This window comes from Oncorhynchus nerka, unplaced genomic scaffold (assembly GCF_034236695.1).
Source record: "Oncorhynchus nerka isolate Pitt River unplaced genomic scaffold, Oner_Uvic_2.0 unplaced_scaffold_408, whole genome shotgun sequence".
Classification (NCBI taxonomy): domain Eukaryota; kingdom Metazoa; phylum Chordata; class Actinopteri; order Salmoniformes; family Salmonidae; genus Oncorhynchus; species Oncorhynchus nerka.
The window spans coordinates 503,257-509,256 of NW_027040491.1; positions in this window are offsets into that span (position 1 = coordinate 503,257).

A 6,000-nucleotide genomic window follows, 5' to 3' on the forward strand; every position below is an offset into this window, starting at 1 on the left:
TCAGTGGTATGAATACTAGAGAGGACTGTAATCCAGGAACCATCTGTCAGTGGTATGAATACTAGGGAGGACTGTAATCCAGGAACCATCTGTCAGTGGTATGAATACTAGGGAGGACTGTAATCCAGGAACCATCTGTCAGTGGTCTGAATACTAGGGAGGACTGTAAATCCAGGAACCATCTGTCAGTGGTATGAATACTAGGGAGGACTGTAATCCAGGAACCATCTGTCAGTGGTATGAATACTAGAGAGGACTGTAATCCAGGAACCATCTGTCAGTGGTATGAATACTAGGGAGGACTGTAATCCAGGAACCATCTGTCAGTGGTGTGAATACTACGGAGGACTGTAAATCCACAAACCATCTGTCAGTGGTATGAATACTAGGGAGGACTGTAATCCAGGAACCATCTGTCAGTGGTATGAATACTAGGGAGGACTGTAATCCAGGAAACATCTGTCAGTGGTATGAATACTAGAGAGGACTGTAATCCACAAACCATCTGTCTGCGGTATGAATACTAGGGAGGACTGTAATCCAGGAACCTTCTGTCAGTGGTATGAATACTAGGGAGGACTGTAATCCAGGAACCATCTGTCAGTGGTATGAATACTAGGGAGGACTGTAATCCAGGAACCATCTGTCATTAGTATGAATACTAGAGAGGACTGTAATCCAGGAACCATCTGTCAGTGGTATGAATACTAGAGAGGACTGTAAATCCAGGAACCATCTGTCAGTGGTATGAATACTAGGGAGGACTGTAAATCCAGGAACCATCTGTCAGTGGTATGAATACTAGAGAGGACTGTAATCCAGGAACCATCTGTCAGTGGTATGAATACTAGGGAGGACTGTAAATCCAGGAACCATCTGTCAGTTAGTATGAATACTAGAGAGGACTGTACTCCAGGAACCATCTGTCAGTGGTATGAATACTAGGGAGGACTGTAATCCAGGAACCATCTGTCTGTGGTATGAATACTAGGGAGGACTGTAATCCAGGAACCATCTGTCAGTGGTATGAATACTAGAGAGGACTGTAATCCAGGAACCATCTGTCAGTGGTATGAATACTAGAGGGACTGTAATCCAGGAACCATCTGTCAGTGGTATGAATACTAGGGAGGACTGTAATCCAGGAACCATCTGTCAGTGGTATGAATACTAGAGGACTGTAATCCAGGAACCATCTGTCAGTGGTATGAATACTAGGAGGACTGTAATCCAGGAACCATCTGTCAGTGGTATGAATACTAGGGAGGACTGTAATCCAGGAACCATCTGTCATTAGTCTGAATACTAGAGAGGACTGTAATCCAGGAACCATCTGTCAGTGGTATGAATACTAGGGAGGACTGCAATCCAGGAACCATCTGTCATTAGTCTGAATACTAGGGAGGACTGTAATCCAGGAACCATCTGTCAGTGGTATGAATACTAGGGAGGACTGTAATCCAGGAACCATCTGTCATTAGTCTGAATACTAGGGAGGACTGTAATCCAGGAACCATCTGTCAGTAGTATGAATACTAGGGAGGACTGTAATCCAGGAACCATCTGTCAGTGGTATGAATATTAGGGAGGACTGTCAGTGGTATGAATACTAGGGAGGACTGTCAGTGGTATGAATACTAGGGAGGACTGTCAGTGGTATGAATACTAGGGAGGACTGTAATCCAGGAACCATCTGTCATTAGTCTGAATACTAGGGAGGACTGTAATCCAGGAACCATCTGTCAGTGGTATGAATACTAGGGAGGACTGTAATCCAGGAACCATCTGTCAGTAGTATGAATACTAGGGAGGACTGTAATCCAGGAACCATCTGTCAGTGGTATGAATATTAGGAGGACTGTCAGTGGTATGAATCCTAGGGAGGACTGTCAGTGGTATGAATACTAGAGAGGACTGTAATCCAGGAACCATCTGTCAGTGGTATGAATACTAGGGAGGACTGTAATTTTACATGGTAAAAATCTGTCGTTCTGCCCCTGAACACGGATGAACCCACTATTCCCCGGTAGGCTGTCATTGTAAAGAAAAATTTGTTCTTAAACTGACTTGCCTTGTTAAACAAAGGTTAAATAAAAAATAAATGCAAAATAACTGCTACACAGCCTACATCGTTGTCACCATTTTAGTTAAAGCAACGTCATAGACAGCATAGCTAATAGAACTTAGTTAGTTTGTAAAACCGCTGCAATCACGTAGTACAGTGGGTGGCAATACATTTCCTCTAAACAGGGCCCAGGACCAGTTGTCCCTCTAACCAGGGACCTTGGCCAGTTGTCCCTCTAACCAGGGACCAGTTGTTCCTCTAACCAGGGACCAGTTGTCCCTCTAACCAGGGACCAGTTGTTCCTCTAACCAGGGCCAGTTGTCCCTCTAACCAGGGACCAGTTGTTCCTCTAACCAGGGACCAGTTGTTCCTCTAACCAGGGACCAGGGCCAGTTGTTCCTTTAACCAGGGCCAGTTGTCCCTCTAACCAGGGACCAGGGGCCAGTTGTTCCTCTAACCAGGGACCAGGGACTAGTTGTTCCTCTAACCAGGGACCAGGGCCAGTTGTTCCCTAACCAGGGGACCTGGACCAGTTGTTCCTCTAACCAGGGCCAGTTGTTCCTCCTAACCAGGGGCCAGTTGTTCCTCTAACTTGGGGACCAGGGCCAGTTGTTCCTCCTAACCAGCGACCAGTTGTTCCTCTAACCAGGGACCAGGGCCAGTTGTTCCTCTAACCAGCGACCAGTTGTTCCTCTAACCAGGGACCAGGGCCAGTTGTTCCTCTAACCAGGGACCAGGGCCAGTTGTTCCTCTAACCAGCGACCAGTTGTCCCTCTAACCAGGGACCAGGGCCAGTTGTTCCTCTAACCAGGGACCAGTTGTTCCTCTAACCAGGGACCAGGGACAGTTGTTCCTCTAACCAGGGACCAGGGCCAGTTGTACCTCTAACCAGGGACCAGTTGTTCCTCTAACCAGGACCAGATGTTCCTCTAACCAGGGACCAGGGCCAGTTGTTCCTCTAACCAGGGACCTGGACCAGTTGTTCCTCTAACCAGGGCCAGTTGTTCCTCTAACCAGGGGCCAGTTGTTCCTCTAACCAGGGACCAGGGCCAGTTGTTCCTCTAACCAGCGACCAGTTGTTCCTCTAACCAGGGAACAGGGCCAGTTGTTCCTCTAACCAGCGACCAGTTGTTCCTCTAACCAGGGACCAGGGCCAGTTGTTCCTCTAACCAGCGACCAGTTGTTTCTCTAACCAGGGACCAGGGACAGTTTTTCCTCTAACCAGGGACAGTTTTCCCTCTAACCAGGGACCAGGGGCCAGTTGTTCCTCTAACCAGGGGCCAGTTGTTCCTCTAACCAGGGACCAGTTGTCCCTCTAACCAGGGACCAGGGGCCAGTTGTTCCTCTAACCAGGGACCAGGGGCCAGTTGTTCCTCTAACCAGGGACCAGGGCCAGTTGTTCCTCTAACCAGGGACCTGGACCAGTTGTTCCTCTAACCAGGGCCAGTTGTTCCTCTAACCAGCGACCAGTTGTTCCTCTAACCAGGGACCAGGGCCAGTTGTTCCTCTAACATGCGACCAGTTGTTCCTCTAACCAGGGGCCAGTTGTTCCTCTAACCAGGGACCAGGGCCAGTTGTTCCTCTAACCAGCGACCAGTTGTTCCTCTAACCAGGGACCAGGGCCAGTTGTTCCTCTAACCAGCGACCAGTTGTTCCTCTAACCAGGGACCAGGGCCAGTTGTTCCTCTAACCAGCGACCAGTTGTTCCTCTAACCAGGGACCAGGGCCAGTTGTTCCTCTAACCAGGGACCAGGGCCAGTTGTTCCTCTAACCAGGGACCAGGGCCAGTTGTTCCTCTAACCAGCGACCAGTTGTCCCTCTAACCAGGGACCAGTTGTTCCTCTAACCAGGGACCAGGGACAGTTTTTCCTCAAACCAGGGCCAGTTGTCCCTCTAACCAGGGACCAGGGGCCAGTTGTTCCTCTAACCAGGGGCCAGTTGTTCCTCTAACCAGGGACCAGTTGTCCCTCTAACCAGGGACCAGGGGCAAGTTGTTCCTCTAACCAGGGACCAGGGACCAGTTGTCCCTCTAACCAGGCACCAGGGCCAGTTGTTCCTCTAACCAGGGACCAGTTGTCCCTCTAACCAGGGACCAGGTGTTCCTCTAACCAGGGACCAGGGACAGTTGTTCCTCTAACCAGGGACCAGGGCCAGTTGTACCTCTAACCAGGGACCAGTTGTTCCTCTAACCAGGGACCAGTTGTTCCTCCAACCAGGGACCAGTTGTTCCTCTAACCAGGGACCAGTTGTTCCTCTAACCAGGGACCAGGGACAGTTGTTCCTCTAACCAGGGACCAGGGCCAGTTGTACCTCTAACCAGGGACCAGTTGTTCCTCTAACCAGGACCAGATGTTCCTCTAACCAGGGACCAGGGGCCAGTTGTTCCTCTAACCAGGGACCAGTTGTCCCTCTAACCAGGGACCAGGGGCCAGTTGTTCCTCTAACCAGGGACCAGTTGTCCCTCTAAACAGGGACCAGGGACCAGTTGTCCCTCTAACCAGGCACCAGGGCCAGTTGTTCCTCTAACCAGGGACCAGTTGTCCCTCTAACCAGGACCAGGTGTTCCTCTAACCAGGGACCAGGGACAGTTGTTCCTCTAACCAGGGACCAGGGCCAGTTGTACCTCTAACCAGGGACCAGTTGTTCCTCTAACCAGGGACCAGTTGTTCCTCTAACCAGGGACCAGGGACATTTGTTCCTCTAACCAGGGACCAGGGCCAGTTGTACCTCTAACCAGGGACCAGTTGTTTCTCTAACCAGGACCAGATGTTCCTCTAACCAGGGACCAGGGACCAGTTGTTCCTCTAACCAGGGGCCAGTTGTTCCTCTAACCAGGACCAGATGTTCCTCTAACCAGGGACCAGTTGTTCCTCTAACCAGGGACCAGTTGGTCCTCTAACCAGGGACCAGTTGTTCCTCTAACCAGGGCCAGTTGTTCCTCTAATCAGGGACCAGTTGTTCCTCTAACCAGGGACCAGTTGTTCCTCTAAACAGGCCAGTTGTTCTCTAACCAGGGCTAGTTGTTCCTCTAACCAGGGACCAGGGCCAGTTGTTCCTCTAACCAGGGACAGGTGGAAGTTGTTTCCTCTAACCAGGGTTGTTCCAGGGACCAGGGGCCAGTTGTTCCTCTAACCAGGGCCAGGTTCCTCTAACCAGGGCCACCTCTAACCAGGGACCAGTTGTTCCTCTAACCAGGGACCAGTTGTTCCTCTAACCAGGGACCAGGGCCAGTTGCTCCTCCTAACCAGGGCCAGTTGTTCCTCCTAACCAGGAACAGTTGTTCCTCTGGCAGGGACCAGGGCCAGTTGTTCCTCTAGCTAGGGGACCAGGGGCCAGTTGTTCCTCTAACCAGGGCCAGTTGTTCCTCTAACCAGGGACCAGTTGTTCCTCCCAGGGTTTCTGGTTTCTGGTTTAGTCCTGGTTTTTCTTTATATTTTAATGTGGCTTAATCCTACAAAGACAATCTAAAGGCCATTGGGAAATAAACCAAACAACCCTTCCATCTAGGACTTATTTTAAAAGTGTGCTCTGTCTCTTTAGGAAACTAATAATGTCATTGGTGGAGAAGCAGAATGTTGGCTTGGAATCTAGTGGAAATTAGACTGGAGGCTCTGGCGGGAAGACGAAGAAGTGAATGAGTTGGCTGTGGAATTTGGTCTTAGTGGCTGTGGAATCTGGACTTTCTGGCTGTGGAATCTGACTTTAGTGGCTGTGGAATCTGGACTTGAGTGGCTGTGGAATCTGACTTTAGTGGCTGTGGAATCTGGTCTTAGTGGAATCTGGTCTTAGTGGCTGTGGAATCTGGTCATGGTAAGCTGTGGAATCTGGACTTAATGGCTGTGGAATCTGGTCATAGTGGCTGTGGAATCCTGGTCTTAGTGGCTGTGGAATCTGAGCCTTAGTGGCTGTGGAATCTGGTCTTAGTGGCTGTGGAA